Source organism: Schistocerca cancellata, chromosome 6, assembly GCF_023864275.1.
Source record: "Schistocerca cancellata isolate TAMUIC-IGC-003103 chromosome 6, iqSchCanc2.1, whole genome shotgun sequence".
In the NCBI taxonomy this organism is placed as follows: domain Eukaryota; kingdom Metazoa; phylum Arthropoda; class Insecta; order Orthoptera; family Acrididae; genus Schistocerca; species Schistocerca cancellata.
The window spans coordinates 117,100,318-117,122,740 of NC_064631.1; the positions used below are offsets into that span (position 1 = coordinate 117,100,318).

The 22,423-nt window shown below is 40.9% G+C and overlaps 2 protein-coding genes and 1 long non-coding RNA gene across 7 annotated transcripts in view; 2 read left to right on the plus strand and 1 right to left on the minus strand.

The window, feature by feature from the left end:
• The window catches only part of LOC126190897 (uncharacterized), a 125,372-nt gene extending 112,024 nt beyond the window's left edge, over nt 1–13,348 (plus strand). Inside the window, exon 4 of the mRNA XM_049931515.1 lies at nt 13,275–13,348. The gene's annotated coding sequence lies outside the window, so the exon portion shown is untranslated. The remainder of the gene's footprint in view (nt 1–13,274) is intronic.
• Nucleotides 1–22,423, minus strand: part of LOC126190903 (uncharacterized) — a 554,406-nt gene that overhangs the window by 398,120 nt on the left and 133,863 nt on the right. The gene's annotated exons all lie outside the window — the stretch shown is intronic.
• The window catches only part of LOC126190901 (probable chitinase 10), a 362,914-nt gene that overhangs the window by 287,077 nt on the left and 53,414 nt on the right, over nt 1–22,423 (plus strand). The window lies entirely within an intron of this gene.

Consider the following 22,423-nt stretch of genomic DNA (forward strand, 5'->3'; position numbering starts at 1 on the left):
GCTCTGAGCACTATGGGACTTAACATCTGAGGTCATCTGTTGGAAAAATCTGTGGGAAACGAAAACTCTGCAGTTTCTGAAAAATCAAAAGACGCCGTCGTTAGATAAACCAAGTATGCATCGACAGCTGTCAAATTCCAAAGAATCCTGGTTCCCAGTTTTTTCAAATTAACTGATGCATGCTTCACACGCACTTGAACTAGGTGAAATGTAGATGAGCCGTACAAGAGGAAAAACTCCGATATTAACCAGCTCCCCACATAAATTAGCCATAGAAGAAGCAGAAGAAAATAAAAAGAGAGGGAAACAACAGAAAATAGCGAAAAAAGTTGTTCTACATCAACAAAAACAATAATAATAAGGATAAAAATGAAACAAAGAGCATAATACGAAAAATAGGGCAACAGTAAAAACAAAAGCAAGAAGAATTTGGCATATAAGCAAGATAACAATGAAAGGTCTTTCTCTGCGGAAGAAGATCTTAGTGTAGCCTGCGTTTTCTGCAACCAGATTTACGCTCACTGAGTATCCAAGGGAGGCTGGATTCAGTGCTACAAGTGCAAAGAGTGGGCCCATGACACGTGTTCGACAGCAGAGGAAGAAGATGGACAGCCTTGTGTGTGACTACTGCATGTGAAATGAGTGCTCGAATAAATTCATAAAAACACTAGTAGGAAGTTAAGATTATCTTATTAATTTTTTGTAACGCAGATAAACAGTAATTAAATTATAATTACATTTTTTATGGTATCTCACCGAAATTTCACATCATAATCTAATTACTCAATTTCAGAATTAAAATTAAATTCATTCAATTATTTTACTGTTATTTTTTCAATGATTTCAGGGTACAACCAGTTTTACCTCACTTATGGGTTTAAATCGGGTATTTGTATAGTTTGAGAAAAGACGTAATTTAATACATATAAATACAGGTCTTAGCAGTCATACATTGCAAAGTTGTTTGTAGACTATAACGAAGCACAGTGTTCAGTGTTTCTTAAAGATCGCTAAAATAAATCAACAGTTACTGTTGAAATTTGAGGTACCAGGTTCTACCCCACTTTCCCCTACCATGCGTACCACAAAAATGTTTCAACTTTATAAATATCATACGTCTGCGACATAGAGACTGAATTGTATAGTGAAATGAACATCACTACGTGCTCAGTATTTCAGTCGCTGCTTGGATGTAGCATGTTGTGGTGTGACACTGAATTTCATGCCACTGTAGGTCACGCGTGAAGCTCCCACCACAGGGCGTGGGGGAAGCGAGTTTGTAGAGGCAACACCACCCAGCTCTGGCAGAGGGACACAGCAGTCCGTAGTCTGCCGTACGAGAGGAAATGGTGGCATTGGCTGGAGCCACTGAGAGAGGCTGCAGCGATATGCCGCTGACGTGGGGTGGTTCTGGTTGCCCTATGTGGTGCGTTAGCCACACTCGTTTTATGATGACATGGCTGGATCAAGGATTCACCGCAGGATGAAGTCACCGGTAAAATCTAGAGTTGGCAGTAAGAGTTGGTAGCCGCTACGTCATCTTGTGCCAAAAGCTGAGACCGCTGTCAGCAGCGGTGGGTCATAGAGAGGCCTTGGTGCCATATTGGTGTGTTGGACGGTCTTGTCTCGGTATCGGCATGACAGGCTAAGGGCTCATGCCTTCTAAAGTGAGCAGTAGATGGAGTCTGTGGACGGACACTGAATAAGACTAGCTCTGGGGAGGAGTGCGCCATGGGTATACAGTCAAACAGGATTCAGGCTGCTACATTAGGCGGCAATGGTGTTTTAAAATATTTATTAATAAAAGAAATATTAATTATAATCCCACACATGCAATTCGCCCTGCCTAACAACGCTCTACCCAAAATCCCGTGTCACACGTTCAAAAACCCTAAAGGAAATATTGAAAGATATATAAGATATGATGACTGTAGTGAAAATGGGAACGTGCCCACAAAGTATACCAATTCAACAATGCGCATATTTTTGAGTAAGGAGATGCCACACTCTTGCTTCAAAGTAAGTTGGAGCTGTGTCATTTTAAGCAAGATTCTCTGACATCTGAATCTCAAGTGTAAGAAGAACAGCTGTGAGAAAAATGAGGAAGTTTTGTTGCCTTCTAGGCATTACGCACACCTCAGATATTTACAAACATGCAGTGAAGGGTGAATATGTAGAGGCCTAACACCGAGACGGTCCTTCAACGTCGCAACTTGGTATTTTTCAAGCTGATAATTAAAACTTTATTACGGCCCGTCGTGTACAAGGCCCCAACATACATCCACTTGCACACACGTTCACTCAGTCAGGAAACACAACGTTAAGGACTACTCTGCCTTCCTTCCTTCTACCATCGACCTCGACAGTAAGGAGGCAATAAACCTAATATAATTCTTTTTGTTTTTCTTGGGATGTTTGTTACATAGAACTGACGTGTGTAACGTAAAGTAAGTTGCAGGCACAAATTAAATTCTGTGTTATTATAGTCATCATGTACTTTTAACTTTGTATAAAAACCCCATGCTCTATAGTAGTGAGCTAGTGACACATTGTGTTCAAGAATACACGTACTGATGCTGTCAACGCCACGCCTTTTGCGCAACTTATTTGCGATAGCGCTGTTTTCCGCAATCATGTCAAAGTTAATAAGAATTATAATGTTACGAAGGATAAAATCGCATTTGATGTATTCGAATAATAATGATAATGCCTAAGCCTTATCTGTCGGTATCTTTGCTTCTGCATTGCTGAATCAGGATGCGTGACGCACAAAACGGGTATTTAAGTTCGCCGAAAACGACGGAGGGTCATCCAGACGGACTACAGAGAACGATCATGATGAGGGGTAAGTTCTCGGAGCAGGCCTCCTGCAAGCCGTTGCACTAATAAGTTGTAGTTAACCATCACACAAGTGAACATTTCGTTCCACTAAATTTTGTAACATACTAGGAGTTTACTGGTTCAGGGCTCCAACGTTACTTGGAAATTGTTTGAGTAAGAAAATGTGTCTCAGAATTCCACCAAAGCTACCGTCTGCCTCAAATTTCATACTTAAAATTTTAAGAAATGCCCTGTTACAATAACTCAAGAGTAACAAAACTCCTTAAAAATACTGTCCTCCTAATGTATTCATTATTAAAGGTAAGAAGAGCTTGTATAACTATATTAGTGATTAATAGGCCTAGGAATGGACTTATTAACACAAGGTTAATCTATGATCATGATATCGATTTTTAAGGAAGCACTGTTTTTTATACGATCCAGAACTCCGAACTCTGTTTTACGTTGAGATTCTGGCAATCAAATATTGTGTTGGTAATACCTGGTATAGAGCCAGTTAAGGGAACACGCAGTACATAACAGTTCACTCTGAAATTTTTGGCTTCTTCACTATATAAATAAGTAGTTAGACCACCGATTTCTTTTTTTTTGAATAACCATGTCAAGTGCAAAGTCCCTAATGCAGTCGGCACCCTAAAATGCAGTGTGAGAAATATAGGTAACCAGAGGGGTTGCATTGCAAACAACGAATTGCCAAGATGGAAAAATATGCGCAATGTACTACAAGCAACCACCACAAGAGTAGCTACAATGTTTGCAGTTTTCGGAAGCCCTTTTTTCTTTATATATACATGTAATGACTCACCAAAGACGTCAGCTTTCACCGACCTTTGAAGTATTGTTTATGTGCAACTTATTGCTTTAATTCACACTGTCTTTGATCTGGGGACAGCCTTTATTTGAGGACAGAATGACGGAAGATGAGACATGTGCAGAAGGAGGACAGTCACTTCCCGGAGCTATGTCGCCCGTATTTTATAGATAAAACTAAATTCCATGCTGTGTGCTATACACCATATCATTAACATTGGTTACAAGTTTAAAACTATTGTCTGCAATTCATTAATCAAAATTTTCTCATTTATACGATATACATAACACCTATGTCGTTCTCAGAATACTGAGACTACTCATTATAATATATATTTTTAACAGTTTTCCGTATAAATATTGAGACTTTACACTTATTTCCTTCATAGGTGTTTTCCTGATTGCAAGCCTTGTGCTGGCTTCAGTGGTGGTTGTTAGCCATGCAGCGACCTTCAAACGGCAGAATATGGTAAGAATTTCCCTGGACAGAAAATTAGTTATCGACCTTTTCTCATTGCTATCAACATTTTAAATATTTCGCAACCTAAGATGTTATTCTCTAAGTTCGTCTTGGTTGCACGGAAATTAGTAGGTTCCTCTGTTGTTGTTTGATCTATCTCGTTTGAAAATAGGGGTCTTTTGTCACAAAGGAAACGCGCTTGCACAAAAAAACGTAATTCGTATGCTTTTTTTATTTTAACATACACAGTATGTTATGCGAGAACGAACCAATAGACGTTGTAAGAAAACTGTTTCGTCTTTCACAAGGAGACCTCAATGCTTCAACAAAACTCACGAATAGACACAGTATGATGCCACATGAAATTAGATTTTCTTCTAGCGAAGGCGCAGTTAAGTTGACATTTTTCACACTGTCAGCAACAACTGGAATTGGGTAAGTTTTTTGTTATTTTGCATTAAGTGGATGTTTCTATTTATGAATACATCAAACATTGTTTTATTAAATTATTCAAAGGAAAAAATTTTACTACCATGAAGGTTGTGGGTCCTCTTTATGAATTCACTAAAACTGACGCACCGACCGTCCGATTTCAGTTTACAATTCGTTTACATATTACAACGAGTACTTGGAAATTCAACGAAGGTACTGTTGGACGATAAATCGGTCATACATGTTGTCAGTAGAGAAACAGTTACAGCAGAAAGGGTTCATCAGCAGTGCTTAGTGACTTCGAACGTGACCACTCGTTGGACGCCACATGAAATGACAAATTCACCAGGGACATTTCAACATTCATGTCGACTGCTGGTGATGTGAACATGAAGGTTAGACGGGAAGGAACGAACGTAGCGGAAACAAGACCATGCAGACCTCTTGTACCTTCGGGCGTTGCGCAGGGTGTTTGTAAAAAATCGCACGAAATCAGCGTAAGGAGTCACCCGTGAGTTCCGAAGTGCTAACACCAGTCAAGTTAGCACAATGACTGCGCATATGGTGCAAAAAATAATGGGATAAAATGGTCGATCGCAGTTTCTCGTAAGTCACTGTTCTGCGGTTTGTACAATGGGTCCCTAGAGGTGGTGTAAATAGCGACAGTGGATTACAAGAACGAGTATTTTGGAATGACGAATGAGGCTAGAGCCTCTACTGGAATAGGGTCGAATTTAGTTGTGAGGTTAGCGTTCACCCGTAACCTAGGGGTAGTGTCCTTGACTAGTAATCAAAACATCCTGCATCCCGGGTTCGAACTCTGCTCAAATTTTGAATAAAAATTGTAAGTAATGAAGACCGAGGTCTTCTGGCATAAGAAGGCGACCTAGATCTGCCAACGGTCTGGTGAAAGAGGCGTAAGAGTGTCCCTAAGTGGCGGAAGAATCAGCAATGATCGATGGCATTGGATGCAGAGGGTAGTGCAAATAATTGTATTAAGACAGATAATGTGTATCCACAGACCTTGGGACCTGTTACTTAAAAAAGCGTATGATGTTCTCTTCATTGGGAAAGATTCCGGACTAGTTCCGCATTCGAATCTCAGGTGGAGAGAGCCATGGCGGAGTAGACCATGTGTAAAAGTTGGATTTACGAGTGACGGGATAACTTTCCACAAATCGCACCATGGAATGCGGGAAGTTTTAACGTAGTAAGAAAGCTAGAATATTTGAAAAGAGAAATGCGGAAGCTCAATGTACGTGTAGTGAGGGTCAGTGAAGTGAAATGGAAAGAAGATGAGGATTTCAGGTCAGACGAATATAAATAATATCAACAGCAGCAGAAAATGGTAAAGAGGCGGTAGCATTCGTTACGAATTGGAGGGTTGGGTAAACAATGAGCTGCTGTGAACAGTTCACTGTTGGTGTTGTTATCATCAGAGTCAACACCAAACCAACCCCGTGAACAATACTTCATATGTGCATGCTTACGTCGCAAGCAGAAGATGAAGAAATAGAGAAAGTGTGTGTGGGTACTAAACGGGTAATTCAGTATGTAGAGGGAGATGAGACTCTAATAGTCTTATTGGATTGGAACGCGACTACAGGCGAAGGAATAGAAGCAATGGTTACAGGAGAATAAGGGGTTTTATGGTAGGAATAAGATAGAAGAAAGAGTAACTGAGGTTTGGAATAATTTTCAGATAATAATAGAGAATATTCTATTCAAGAATCAGAAAAGGAAGAGGCATACTTGGAAGGACAAGAGAAGATATCACACAGTAAACGGTCAGTTGGAGATCGCGAAATCAGATATTGCACTATAACGCGTACCAAGATTCAGCTATAGACTTCGATCACAATTTACTAATGATGAAAGGGTAGAGTGAGGTGAGCTTTAACACAATTGTCCGAATCAGTGCGAAAGGAATGGGATACTGAGGTTCTGAGGAATGACACGTTTGAAGTTCGCTAAGGACGTGGATAACGCGATAAGGGACACCAGAGTAAGTAGTTCAGTTGAAGACGATTGGAAATCTCTAAAAAGGGCGATCACAAATGTTGATTGACAAACATAGATACAAGGAATAAACTTCAAAGTAACCTTGGGTAACAGAAGAAGTACATCAATTAACCGACGAAAGAGGTAGTTTAAATGGTTCAAATGGCTCTGAGCACTATGGGACTTAACTTCTGAGGTCATCAGTCCCCTAGAACGTAGAACTACTTAAACCTAACTAACCTAAGGACATCACACACACCCATGCCCGAGGCAGTATTCGAACCTGCGACCGTAGCGGTCTCGCGGTTCCAGACTGTAGCGCCTAGAACCGCTTGGCCGAAGTAGTTTACTTTTTTCATATTCCCTGTGAATTGGTATAGGTAGAGGTTACACAAGAGAAACAGAATAAAGTAATAGTTGGTTTCTTTTACCGACGCCCCTACTCAGTTGATACAGTTGCCGAACTGTTCAAAGAAAACCTGAATCATGTTTACCTGAGTCACGTTTCAAATCGGTATCCAAGATATATATTTGTAGTGGTTACTTCAATCTACTCTCGATATGTTGGTGAAAATACCTGTTTCAAGTCATCGGTAAGCATAAAACGTTGCCCAAAATCGTACTGAATGCTTTCTCAGAAAATTAATTTAAGCAATTAGTTCAGGTGGCCACTCGAAGTGTAAATGATTGCGAAAAAATACTTAACTTCTTACATAGAAATAATCCTGAGCAAATGGGGAGCATTACGCCTGATGCAGGGATTATTGTGGGGAGACTGAAAACAGTCAGATCCAATCCTACCGAAAATAAACGCACAGTAAATGTGTTTAAAAATTAACTTGACGCTTTCATAAGAATTAGTCTCCACTCATTCCGACTAATTGTAGATTAACTATTGTTTGCATTCAGAGAAATAGCGTCGTCGGCAGCTGAGAAAAACTTACCAAACATGTCAATAAGGGATTGTTCGTGATCCCTCATGCTACAGAAAACTGGTCCGAGCACTGCTGCAGAATCAACGAATAAAAGCTACCAATTGTAAAAGAATTTAGCCCGAACATAAGTGCGAGAAGCTTTCAGCAGTTTCCACTACGAAACTCTGTCTGTAAATCTGGCAGGAAACATAACGAGAAAGTGGTCCTACCTAAAGTACAAAAGCGACAAGACGCTGTCGATACCATCACTGAGCGTCGATTATGGTGATGTAGCTGGCGACGGTGCCAGTAAAGCACAGTTACTAAACATGGTTTTCCGAAATTAATCCACCAAGAAGACTAAGTAAATATTTCAGAATTCGAATGAAAAACAACTGCCAACTTGAGTAACTTATAAGTAGAAATCTTGGCTGCAGTATGCAGCTCGTCACTTAATAAATACAAGACCACCAGACCAGATTGTGTATCTATCAACTGTCCTTTCAGAATGTACCTATATAAAAGCTCCGTACTTAGCAAACGTACACAGCGTCTCTCTCGTCGAGAGATTCGTATCTAAAGAGTGGAAATATGCACAAGTCACACCAATATCCAAGAAAGGAAATGCGAGTAATTTGCTGAATTAGTAAGGTATTGTAAGATATACTGTGTTCGAAAATTATGAAATACCACGAAGAAAATTATTTATTGACAAAAATGCAACACGGATTCAGAAAATAATGTTCTTGTGAAATAGAACTAGTTCTTTATTCGCGTGAAGTAGTGAAATAAAAATGAAATGATCGTACGCCATTGATGGCCGGGAGTCTCCCCCTAGGGAAGTGTGGCCGGCAGTTGCAAGTCAGTTTGCGACAAGATGGGTGGCTTGCTTGTCGAATATGATGAAATGATGATGTAGACAGCTCAGCTGCCAGTCCCCGAGCGGAGGAAACCTCCGAGTCGGCTGGGATCGAACGCGCGCCCACTGTATGACATACTAACCAAGGGGGCGGACAAGAAGTAAAGAGTGCTATCTACAAGAATCGTCAAATTGTTTCTATATTTTTGAATTGCTAAGAGGTCCCCTATGAGGAACGATGTCAAAATGCTACTCGAAAACTGCGTGCCTATGGCGTATCGTCTGAGCTGCGCGAGTGGATTCGTGATTTCCTTGACAAGGTCAAAGTTCGAAGAAATAGACGGAAAGTCATCGATTAAAACAGAATTTGGCCTTTCCCAAGGAAGCGTGATGCACTCCTCCTTCTCCTGACCTGCATAAACTAATTAGGGCACAATTCAGAATCTCTTAAGGTGATACTGTCGTTAATTGGCTTATAAAGCCATCGAACGATCAAATCAGTTGAAAATGATTGAGACAAGATACCTGTATTGTTCGAAAAGTGGCTACTGGCTCTAGACAGCGAAAAGTGTGAAGTCATACACATGAATACTAAAGGGAGTCCGCTAAATTTCGATTAAACGAAAAATCGCGCAAATCTGCTGTCGGCAAATTCAGCTAAATTCTTTGGGATAATAGTTTCGAATAACTTAACTGGTATGATTAAATAGATAATGTTATGGGCAGAGAAAACTAAAGACAACACTTAGCACGAACAAAATCGCTACTAAAGAGACTGCTTACACTGTTTGTCCGATCTCTTCTGGAATGTTGATGTTTGTTGTGGGATCCGCATCTGGTAGGATTATCGGAGGACATCAAAAGAGCTGAAAGAAGGGCATCTCGATTTGTATTACTGCGAAATAGGGGAGAGAGTGCCACGGATATGCTACGCGATTTGGTATGGCGATCATCAGAACTAAGGTATCTTGTTGGATCTTCTCAAGAAATTTCAGTCACAAACTTTTTCCACGGAGTGTTAAAATACGTAAATGACATCCACCTCCACAGGAAAAAATAATCATAACAAAATACGAGAAATCAGGACTCGAACGGAAAGATTTTGTTAGGTTTTCTCAAGTGCTGTTCGGGTGTCGAACAATAGAGAAATATATTGAAGTTTGTTAAATACAAAAAGGATAGACGTGAAGAAATTGAAAAAGAATGCTCGCCAGGTAGACTGATTCAGCATATATAAAAGTTCAAACAAACTGCAGTGAAATGAAAAGCATGGGTGGTAACATTAAGAGCGCAATGGTAATTTCACTGTTAAACAAAGAAGAGAAATAAGATAGGTGGAAAGAGTACACTGAAGGGGTCTATGAGAAGAAGGACTTGTCGTGATAGGAGATAAAGAGTCGGTCGACACGACACAGTGGATGCAGTATTAGAGTCACAATTTTAAAAAGCTATGGAAGACGTGAGAGAAAATGAAGCTAAAGGGGCAGACAACATTGCATTTTAATTTCTAAAATTATTGTGGGAGGTGGTAACCAAACCAGTATTCAAGTTGCTGCGTAGGATGTGCGAGAATGGCAACAGTCCGTCAGACTTGGAAAAAATATCAACCATACAATTCCGAAGACAGCAAGAAGAGAACAGTGCGAAAACTATCTCATAGACAACATAACAGCTCATGCATGCAAGCTGAAAAGAGGATCATAGGGAAGAATGGCAAAAAAAAAGCCTGTTAAGTGATACTGAGCTTGTCTTTAGGGAAGGTAAAGGCACCACGTTGGCAATTATGACATTTCGATTGGTAATGGAAGCTAGAGCGAAGAAAAGTCAACGCACACTCAATTGATCAGTCGCCTTAGAAAGAGCGTTTGATAATGTAAAATGGTGTAAGATGTTGGAAATTCTGAGACAAATAGCAGTACGCTATAGGGAAAGACGGTTAATGTACAATATGTACAAGAAAGAAGGAACAATAAGACTGAATGACAAGTGACCAAGTGCTCGGATTAAAAAGGGTCCAAGACTGAGATGCAAAATTTAGCCCCTACCTTTCAATCTATACATCGAAGAAATAATGACGTAAATAAAAGAAAGGTTCAAGAGCACTATTAAAATTCAGCGTGAAATGCTACCAGTGACCAGATTCGTTGATGAATTACTATTCTCAGTAAAAGCGAAGAGTCCGCAGCTCGTGGTCGTGTGGTAGCGTTCTCGCTTCCCACGCCCGGGTTCCCGGGTTCGATTCCCGGCGGGGTCAGGGATTTTCTCTGACTCGTGCAGACTGGGTGTTGTGTGCTGTCCTTCGGTTAGTTAGGTTTAAGTAGTTCTAAGTTCTAGGGGACTGATGACCATAGATGTTAAGTCCCATAGTGCTCAGAGCCATTTGAACCATTTGAAAAGCGAAGAAGAATTATAGGATGTGGTGTCACCGCCAGACACCACACTTGCTAGGTGGTAGCTTTTAAATCGGCCGCTGTCCGCTAGTATACGACGGACCCGCGTGTCGCCACTGTCAGTAATTGCAGACCGAGCGCCACCACACGGCAGGTCTAGAGAGACGTACTAGCACTCGGCCCAGTTGTACAGCCGACTTTGCAAGGAATGGTTCACTGACAATTACGCTCTCATTTGCCGAGACGATAGTTAGCATAGCCTTTAGCTACATTTGCTACGACATAGCAAGGCGCCGTATTCAAGTGATATTGAGATTCTATGACTGTATCATCAAGAGCGACGTTCTACAAATGTGGATCAAAGTTAAGTATTCCAGAAGCTACGTACTTTTCTTTATAGCATTCATTACGTATCCTGTTTCAGACCTCACGCAAGCCTGCGTGAGTATAAGCGCGTGCCTTTCGGCTTCCTCTCATTGTTTCTAGGCTGTCTTGTCTAGACACAACGTAGGATATGTTGGATGGAGTGAACCGTGTAATTAGTATTGTAAATGGATTTACAGTAAACCGGAAAAAGACGAAGGTAATGTGTGTAGAAGAAATTATAATAGCTCGTAAGTTAACATCAAAACTATCGACCACAAAGTAGACGAAGTTTATATATTCTGATACTTAACTAGCAAAGCTATGAGGGATGAAGCAAGGTGGTCGTAAAAAGCAAAATAGCAGAGGCAAAGAGGGCCTTCCTGGCCAAGAGAAGTCTACTGGGATCAAACGTAGGTCTTAATTTGAGGAAGAAACTTTTGAGAAAAGAACTACTGGTATCAAACGTAATTATTAATCTGAGGAAGAAAGCTTTGAGATCATACGTTTCTAGTACAGAATTCTGTGGTAGTGGGTCATAGACAGCACGAAAACCGGATCACAAGAGTATGGAAACGTTTGAGATGGGGTGTTACAGAAGAGTGTTGAAAATGAGGTGGACTGATAAGATAAGGAAAGAGGAGGTTGTCCGCAGAATCGGGTTGAGAAGAAACATATGTAAGACACTGAAAATAAGAAGGGCCAGGGCTATGTGACGTTTCTTGAGCCAACAGTTAATTTTATTACATGGAACTATGTAGAGTACAAACTGTAGAAGAAGAAAGGGATTGAAATACATTTAAAATATAATTGAGGACTTACGGTGCAAGTGCTATTCCAAGACGAATAAATTAGCCATTGAGAGGGGTGCATGGCAGACAGCATTAAAACAGTCAGAAGATTATGACTAAAAAAGAAAGACCTTGTAGCTGTTAAATAAACTCCATATGCGGAAGAATACGAACATAATTTATAGCATTTAGTACTGAATGAATGACACATACCGTCTCATAAAACAGAACATGTAATACAATGTCTTGTGGACGTTAAGATCCCTAAAATTGACTGATCTACCTAGAGTACCTACCTCAACTGGATGGAACTTATTTGACAGAGGTTGAAAGTCAATTTCTTTTGAGATATAATCTTCATGTATTACCTTTTACGCTAATACCGACTTACCGGGAACAACGGACTTGCTTTCGTCCACACATATTCAGAGACCTCTCTCAGCGCATCCCCAGCAGAGATCAAACCGTCGACGACGCGTAAGGTAGAAAAGTCCATAATATTGTCCACTTACGAATGTCCGGATACTGTTGATCAGATAGTGGATATTTGTATTTCAATGCGTCCTCAGTCTAGAGACTGTCTAGTATGTACCCTGAGGGGCAGTACTGGTAGACCGTCAAAATAGCTATCCATGGCTTCCAATATCGCCTTATGAACTCAAAAAGTGTCAGTGCCGCAGATTTGTTGACATGTATAACAGGTGGAAGAGAGAGTACATGATGAGCAGTGTGGACTGTATTTCACATTCCACTGTATGTCGTAAACATAATGTCAATGCCACTATTAATTTAAATGTTTTCGTCCAAAACAACCTAATCTTTTTTTCCAAAGTCCGATTCTTATTTCAAAAATTTCTCCTCATACATAAGATGTAAAACAATTTTGTGTTATACTCCAGCTATGCCTTTTAAATTTATCCACAACAAGAGTGTCTTTACCTTCCTGTAAGTTATGGATGTCCACCATTGTGTTAGGAAAAATTTCTACTTAATCTTTTTCGGTTCACTGACAGAAGCTTTCACTTACTGCTTTTCCATTTTTAGTTGCTGGTAGCGAACGCGGGCTGCAGCGGTGCGGGAGAGCCGTTCCCCAACCCCGAGGACTGCGGCAGCTTCCTGCAGTGCGAGGCGTCGGGCGTCGCAGCGGTCAAGCAGTGCCCCGCCTACCTGCACTTCAACGCGGAGCTCAAAGTGTGCGACTACCCGTGGTCCGCCAACTGCAAGGAGGCGGACAGCTCGTCTGCGGACAGTTCTTCTCAAGACGGCGACGATTCCTCATCTGAAGAGGCAGACAAGCTCATTGCCAAAGTCAGTAAGAAAGCAAAGTCAGGCGCAGTAGCAACGAAACCAAATGCCACTGCTTTTCATGCCTAAATTTGCGATACATTTCTCCATACACCAAGCATGACAAAGGTCTGAATGACTGACCTACGTTCAACTAGTTCGCATTTCTTGCTTTGGGTTAACAGTACACCGAAACGGTACAGTGATAAGTGCATCGCTTTCATAAACCGACAAAAAAATTAGTAAAATAAAATAAAATAAAAAATAAAAAAATAAAAAAATAAAATTATCCTCGCCGTTCATTACGACAAGGATCATTAATATACGTACTTAATTGCTGCCTTCTGAAAACCTTTTGAATTTCTGGACAAATACGTCTGTGATAAAGGACGAAAAGCTGTGTATCTCTTACGACTCAAGCTTCTTAAAGCGGTTATTTTAAATTTTGTTTACTTTTTGACGTGACCTGCGTTATGAAAAGCTACGGAGAATGCAGCAAAGGAGGAATAAAAGTTGCGCATAAATCTTAACTTCGTTTTTGGCTGCTTACGCTGCTGTCTTTGTCAGAAGCCAAGTAATTATGATAAAACTATAACTGTTATTGATGTGACAGAGATAGGATTGTTGGTGTGCTTGCTATTGAAATTGTAATTTACTATGTAGTGATGAGCAGTTATTTAAAATAAATGTAAAATAACGTAATGTTTGTATTATATCTTTACACCTAATAATTTCCTGCCTTGTGTGGTCATGACATCTGTAGCTGTTTATGCTGTAAATGGCAATGAAAAACGTTATCAACAGTTACACTGTGAAGAAATTTCACAGACAGAATCAGCATTGATACAGAACAAATCCTTAGAATATTTCGTTTCTTTCACTTACCAAACTATCACTTTACATCATTAATTCCTTTAATCTCAACTTGTTATTTCGAGAGACGTGGAAAAAACGAAAATCACGCAGAGAACCATAAGATATTTTGGTTTTTAGTGTGTGTACATGTGTACTAGCGGGTACTTCTTAAAAGAGCAACAGTTGTGAACACACTGGATTTTTTGGTAAACACAATGCGTGGAGATATAAGAAAAACGCATTTTACGAAATCTCGTGTAACATCATAGAACTGCTGGGACAGGATTACTGGCTGTATAGCTCAAATACGCTAAAGAAGATAAGGGCTACCATGAAGTTCCGTTCTAGTGGCATTTCCTTTCTCTCAGTTTATTCTGATCGCTTTCGACATTTACGATCTCGCCCAACTAGTTCGTGACATAATTTTGGTTACTCACTTATTCCGAAGATCCTAACAGTAATGAAGATACTAACGTTTCCATTATAGAAGAGACTTGGAGCTAGAGGACTTAAGATGTTCGCGAGAATCCTTGTGTCATGGCTTGTGGCCATCTCAGAATATCGACAACGTTCCTTTCCAAGGCCAAGAAATGGGTCTAAATAAAGGGCCGTTACCACAGCGCATTCTCTTCCCATCTACATTAGATTACTTACATTTACTTATTGATTGTGATTGGTGTAAAGCATGATACACTTGGGATTCTTCCGGACGGAAAATGATATCAGACAGAACGTTTGTCCCTTTACATGTGGCATCATTTGGTTGTCTTTGATCTTGAATTTATGCCGCCTTTTTGAAGCTAAACGGTGAGCATATTAATGGCCATTTAGCGTGAACACTTTATTTTTTGCTAGTATAGTGGTTATAAAACGTGGTTGCCTCCAACATTAAAATGCTTGGCGAAGCCAAAACTGAAGTAAGTTATTCAAATAAAATTCCATTTCCAGTACGCGTGCTCCATCTTCCAGAAACACAGGCTTCGCTTTTCCAAAGATGACGGACTTATTCATTTAGAAGAAGACTTTCTACCGCTACAGCAAAGACAGATTTGCGATGATCTTTACTTCTCTACGTCAACATTGACAGCACAGTGACAAAGTTAACTAGAGCAAGATTTCAGATACTTACCGTCAGTTTTACGCAGAGTGACCAGCATTCATTAGGCAGTTACGCTAACGAAGAACAAGAGCCTTCACGGGGTGCTTCTAAGAAGCATTACCAGCTGAGTCTGACATCTGTCTTACCTTCGACAATACCATCAGAACCTAGAAAATGTTCGAAATATGTGTTTGGAAGTTCTAAAATACTAAGTCAGGACTGTGCTGTGTCTGTGCTAGAATAGAATGGTCTTATTGTGGAATATTATCTACGTCGCAAACTCTTGTGGGTTCTAGAGGTCATATTACTGACTAGCAATTAACAAGTTCTAGGTCCCAGGTTCCATCCCAGTCACTTTGAATAAAGGTCATCAGCAATGGAAAAAGTTACTCCTCTCATAAGGAGTCACCCTTTTTTCTACCAACAGCTTTGTCAAAGAAGGCGAATGGGGGAGAGCAGAGTTTCAGGAGAGCCGAGCAGTAGTGACCCCCCATGGCACGGAGCTAACTGGAACTCACCGTGTGGCACTCACCTTGGAAAAATCAGCCTACTGTCAGAGGTTAGTCGTTGGTTCATGGACTGCAGACTGTGGTCTTGGCTGCATAATGAAGTTCGGAGCTGATGGGAACCGCCTGTACATCATAGCGTGGCCCACCTGTTCCACTGCCAACGGGTTGGACGTCGGCGTTTACGTACCTCTGCCCAAGATTGCATTTGTGGGAAGAGCGTTGTCACTTGGTATCCTGTGGATCAGACTAGTGTCTGGCTTTGTCATTTGGCAGTAGGTAAGGATTCCAGATGCATACAACAACTCACAGAAATGAATAGTGACTTCTGTCGACGCAGCTGTGTATGAAGGACCGTTGACCAAGAAGCAGGCTGCGGCTGCGGCCTGATTAACGATTTTGTGTGCTTTCCATGCGGTTAAAATTTTTCGTCACTTCATTGCTTCCCTCCTTAGATTAATCCTGAACATCGAAGTATTCCTTAAGTATATGGTTGCCACAGAGACACTAATTTGCACAGCATTGTTTTATGCTTTACATTCTGCTGCACGTATTGGGGGTAGTCACTTCTCATGTAGCTTTTGCGACTCCTTCTTCAGTTTTCATATTACTATATACGCTATATCATTTATTTCGATGCTCAAACAAGGGGTCTATGTGGCCCTGGAAAAGTTTTCACCATTCTGATTCGCACGGTGGGTGTGAGTCACTGGTACCGACTCGACTTTTAAGGATGTGCAGGTTAAAGGAAGAGAAAGGTAGGACTTGGGCGACTCTACGTTTGGGGTGGCAATTCACAACACATTTTACCAGAATTATCCAGATGGCTGAGGTAGAAGTTCTTATGATGATCAGTGTCCGGCGATGTTCGGTCCAATATTTAGTTACATGGTCGACCTGGTGTTCCATCGGCACTCGAACAGCTTCGTGGAAATCTGTTCCAGCAGAGTGGTGAGGAATTCTCGTCTACTGACATATCCATTTTGGTGGATATCATGTGATACATTAGAGTGGAGAGAACTTCTCGTCTACTGATATTAACAAATCTAATGGTGCTGTTACCTCGATACGAATTTTGCGTATCCCAAGAACTCTCCCGTAGGTAAGAGTATTGGGAGTCCAATGGGCAGAGTGTAGGAGAGCTTCCTGCAGTTATATGATTTCAACGAGCACATCAGTGATAATTTTGGCGAGAGTGGGTCAAAACCTCAAGTGCGTGTCCACATTATCCAGTCGGCTTTTAAAACGTTTTAGTCGTCGTTAACTGCTCATCCTCATGTGTGAATAACGAGTGCGGCGGCCACGGTGCATAGTATTGCTTACCACCTCTTCGAGACTCGTGAGTTGCATGGTGTGTATTTCAAGGGCTCCCGGCCCGTTTCCAAGCCTGCTTTTATCTGTTGTACCACCGTGATAGTCTTTGCTAAGCATCTCAGTGCTGGTTACTGTTTTTAGGAGTTAAGCACCTGCATCAACCAGTCCCTTTTCTATTGAATCCGTGGGACAGATTCTCTGGTCTGGTGCAGCAACTCCTGAAAACAATAGAAAACTGGTCATTATAGCTGCTATTTCCAGCGATTATAATTCAACCCCATCTTGAATTGCATGATGGACCTCAGTTTCCGAAAGGTATCGTCAAATTGTTGAATTTTATTTTCTACTGCCCATACGTCAAAATCCACACTAAATTAGCTTCACGTCAGAAGCTGCAGGTTGACATTAAGTGAAGATGTCATCTCGACCACCTGATACAGTCCTTGGTGACCCGAAATGAACAGTTTAGTTATTCTTTCAAGAAGTAGCATAACCACCTGCACGTCATGGTACTTTAGAAATTTCGCTATTTGTGGCGGATGCATTCCTGCTATTCCTTTCTAACCGGATACCGGGTACAGTTCAATCTTTTATAAAAATTTCGAGAGGATAATACATTTCTCCCAGGACATACTGGCAGAATTCTAAAGGTGAGGGCATGTTTGGGGCAAAACAACTTCAGAAAGCGGTAAGCCTGTGTATTCATGAATTTTTGAGTTACATGTTGCTGCAACGTATGGTAGTAGAGTATCCGAATCATTGTAGCTAACATTTACATAATAATATTTTCTCCAATGTTATATCCACTCTTTGAGTTCTGCTTCTTGCTTTTGCATGATGTGCTCTCGTTAGTAACTCCTTACACATAATAGTCGGCACATGTTATTGAGTGACTTGGTGAGAAGTTTAGTTTCTTGGTCAGTTTTTAAGGTACCTGGTTTCTTTGGTTTCTTAATCGCAGTAACCATTGGTGACCCATAGTCTGTGCCACCATTTCTGTCTCTTTACTTGGTATGGCGATGACAGCAAAAAAGTGAAAAATGATCAACTGTAAATCATAAATATCGATTCCCTGCTGGCGTTTTGGCAAAGGGGCCAAGTAATCCATTCTGATCCTTTGCAATGGTCCGTATGCCTCAGGTAACCTTTGTGTTGGGATTTTTTTATGAATATTCCGAGCTCTTTGATTACAAAGAACGCACTTCTTCACGTAACACTGTATGTATTTGTTTTTCATTGGTCACTAATAATTTGCTGTAACACAGCACTCCTTGCTATATCATCCACAATGTCCTACCAAGCTCGAATTGTGAGCCCACCTTAAAATTTCACCTCCAAATTTTGCCAGCAGAACCACGTGGTTGTTGCACCTTGTTTGCCTGTACAGCACTCCATCCTCTGAGCTTAACCACACTTGCCTCATGGAATTCTATCTACATCAGCAGCCTGAGCCCTGCACCATTCTTCCACACTTACCCCAATGCATTCAACAGCATGTACTTCCGTAGCTAAGTCTTCCTTACTTCCTGCAAGACTTTTCTGGGTGTTTGTAAGCGTAGGCTTCTATGCCCATTGTCACTGCCAGTAAGATTCTTCTTGACTGTTGATCGCACTGCCAATGTACAAAATAGTCCACTCAGAAGAAAGCTACAGTATCCGAAATTTTGGACAATTTTATATATGGACAACGCAGCCAACAACCCAGACGAATTCTATTTGCTGGCCGGCCGGGGTGGCCGAGCGGTTCTAGGCGCTACAGTCTGGAACCACTGGTGACTTTTACTTGTTTGGGACACTGAAGGATGCGTTGCGTGGTCCCCAATTTGCCCCAGATGTGGACGTGCGAAATGTGGTGCAAAAGTGGCTTCACGACCAGCCGAAAACCTATTGTTTGAAAGGAATACGTAAACTCGTTGACCGTTGGGCCGAGAGCATTGAGAAGGAGGGAGATTACATAGAGAAATGATGTGCATTGTATACCTCTAGCTTCATATTAATAAACGGTAGTACGCAAAGTATACATAGTTCTTGACTTAACCTGGTACATTCACAAAACCTTTGCTAAGGCACTCCATCAGTACAAATCTTCGGTACGTCTTGTGCTTTATCCATTAGTGCTCGTTGGCGGTTCTCGACAAATGTGAACTCCTCGTTCAGAGAAAGCATCCACTGCATTGCAGTAAGGAACTGTAGAATGTTATGTACAGACGTAAAGGAGCTGTTTTCGAGCAGTTGTGACGAATTTTCTTTTGTATGATGAAAAGTTATGTCCTTGAGCAGCATTTACTAGATACAAGGTACCTAGTAGGATCAAGCGACTTTATAATCGGCGTTAAAGTACATTTTTCGGTATGATTAGTAAATCTGATTACTTAGGACTGCTCCGCGCTCGTAACCGGTCGCTTGCTTATGGACAATGGAATAGGTCTGTGAATGTTGCGAATTCATAACTACTTCGAGCCTGGTTGCTGCATTAATTATTTGATTCCCTAGCATCTTCAATTCTGCAATGTTAACAGTTCAAGTGTCACGTTAATTTTGTACTGATGGTTTTTGGATTACATGACCAGCAAACTTCTCCTGGTTTTTGAAAAGAGAAATGTGGATTAGATCATCTCTACGAGATACTCAATTGTCACAATTATTCGTAAAAGTTAACATACCAGTTATTCACATCCGTTATTGAAAATTTATTTTTTTGATGCATATTCATCCGCATATAGCTTTCACTCAAATGTGCCACGTTACAGTGTCGCCCTCTTGTCTTGCTGCGAAATGCAAGGATACACTGCACAGTCGCAGCAACGCATCGGGATTCACTCAGATAAGTAAAGACTTATTATTAGAATGTAGTATAATTTCTTTGCGAGCTACATAGTTTTCAGGAACGGAATAAGGTAGAATTATGTATACCCCTGCATTGATGGATACTCATATGAAGCATGTAGTACTGTTGCACTGAACTGTTATCATAAGCGGGCCGGGGTGGCCGAGCGGTTCTACGCACTACAGTCTGGAACCGACGACCGCTACGGTCGCAGGTTCGAATCCTGCCTCGGGCATGGGTGTGTGTGATGTCCTTGGGTTAGTTAGGGTTAAGTAATTCTAAGTTCTAGGGGACCGATGACCTCAGAAGTTAAGTCCCATAGTGCTCAGAGCCATCTGAACCATCTATTTGCTGGGTGATATACAACATCTAATTCAAATTCGGTTAGCAATAAAGTTCAGTGGGTCAAAAACGGTTGGATCATTAAGTCCAATAAAGCATTTCGTTGCTGCATGATCGGTATGACTTTGAAGTACAACCGTGACAGGTGACATAGGTGAGGCATGAGAATTTCTTATTGTCTGCTTTATTGAGGTTTCTAGAGCGTAAGTTACTGGGTATTATTCCCTGTCAATGTCCTCACTCATAATATGGCCAGGAGCAGCGTTGCTTGACTCACATAACTATATAATTTTTTTTGATAGGAAGAGCAAGGATGAGGCTGGTAATCAATAATGTTTTCAGTCACTCAAGTGTTCCTTTGCAATATGGAAGCCAGTTGAACTATAATACCATATTTTTGTATATAAGTGGAGGGCCTTGCTACCGCAGAAAAATTTGGATGCGTTTTCCATAAGAATTGCTGAATCTGAGATACGAGTGTAATTTCTTTACTGTCTCAGGTGTCTTGAAATCCTCTACGGCTTGGCTAATGATATGGCCTAAACAGTGGACCTCCTGTAAGACGATATGTTGCTTTTGTAAACAGTGGGAGAATCACACCTCGTGAAACAGGTCCAAGTCTTTTATAGGTGCATGACATGCTGCTGGAAGCCTTTGAAAAATACAATACTATAATCTAAGTACAACATGCATTATTTCAGTTTCACAACCCTGAACACCTAGTCTAATAACCACTGGAAAGTAAATAGAGAATTTTTCGATCCGAATCACATACAACGACACTGATAGTGATAGACCCGAAAACGCGGTTTTAGGTCGATCTTCCAGTGCTATCTCTAATTGTGTGTATCCACTCCATAAATCCATTTGGTGAAATAACAGCATTGTCCCAGAATTTCTAAGGTTCCTGTAGAGTTAAGCATTGTGTAGGTGTTAGTTATAGTGCATTGGCATTCTTACTATCAGTCTCAGACGTTCTTTGGAAGAATGATGACATTTGCTGACCGGGGACTGGTTTTTTCTTCTGCAGTTCTATTCTGGCGCAGTCGATCGATAAACACGTCCATCATTGGTTGTAGGTGATGGAGGACCCGTTATGGTTTCTTGCACACAGATGAATTGTTCGTGGTGGGAAATCTATGCTGCCTTGTAGGTGCAGCTGGCAATGAACCTGGTGGGTTAAATTATTCCATGTGTACATGTCCACTGTGTCATGTTTTTTCTGATGTGGCACCTTTCCCCTTAGAGTGGTTAGTGCATTCTACGTCGAAACACCTATTCAACTAATTTCCCTCTAATATTTCTCAGCTATCACCGCACCTTTCGGCAGCCTCATGTTTCCCCAATTAAAATTGTCTACAGCAATGGACCCTATCTGGGTTTGGTAAATTTGGTGCACAAAGATGTATTATGTTGTATGAAACATTGTGACAGATCCTGTTTCTCGTTTTCTGGCAAAGGATCTACTACGCATAAAGTAAATTATTAATAAGCAGATCAGCTCCTGCGATCATTTTAAGCAAATCTCCATATCTTTCAGTATTATATTCCTTATATACCTTGCCCAAGAATGCCCGCTCATTTGACAAGTGCCGCATACATACCTGGAAATCTCTCGCTACCACTCAGAAACTCTACATTGCCGAACGTAGTGTGTGAATGGAGGCCTCAGATTTACGGCTGGCACGGATACCTATCAACCTGTATCCAATCAAAACCTACACAACTGTCCATTTTCATAGCCGGATAAATGTCTGCCACTGATCTCTCACAGGCGTATCCCATAGTCACACGAAAGGGCGTCCTTGTGCAGTGGACACACCGCTCTATAATACATTTTCTTTTTACACCACTTTTCGCGATACTCACATCTTCCATAGCTTCCACAAATGTTTGGACACACTAGTTCAAACATTTTCTGTGTACTCACTGATTATCAGAATTATACAGAAGTTAGCGACTATTTTATAAGTCCACTTCCACATCAGACTTTGTCGTGACTATTAGATGGCTTACTCATTGACAAAATATTACATCGCTGACATTAAATATTCAGCGTGTTATCTGTGCATGTTAGCTACTGAAGATTTCCTTATCATCAGATTCATTCAGAAATCCCGGTATTAATGAAAGAAGTATTTAATTAAAGTTACGAAGTGCCACCTTACATAATCTTATCTGGGTTTCTGGAAATTAAAATCGGTGTTCTTTTAGTCTGTCGATTTACAAACCTGCAGCACCATTGATTTCCAGAGATTAATATCTTTAAGTTAAACAGTACAATCCCCAGATGAGATAAGCATTAATGTCATACTGCATACTGATACTTGATGTA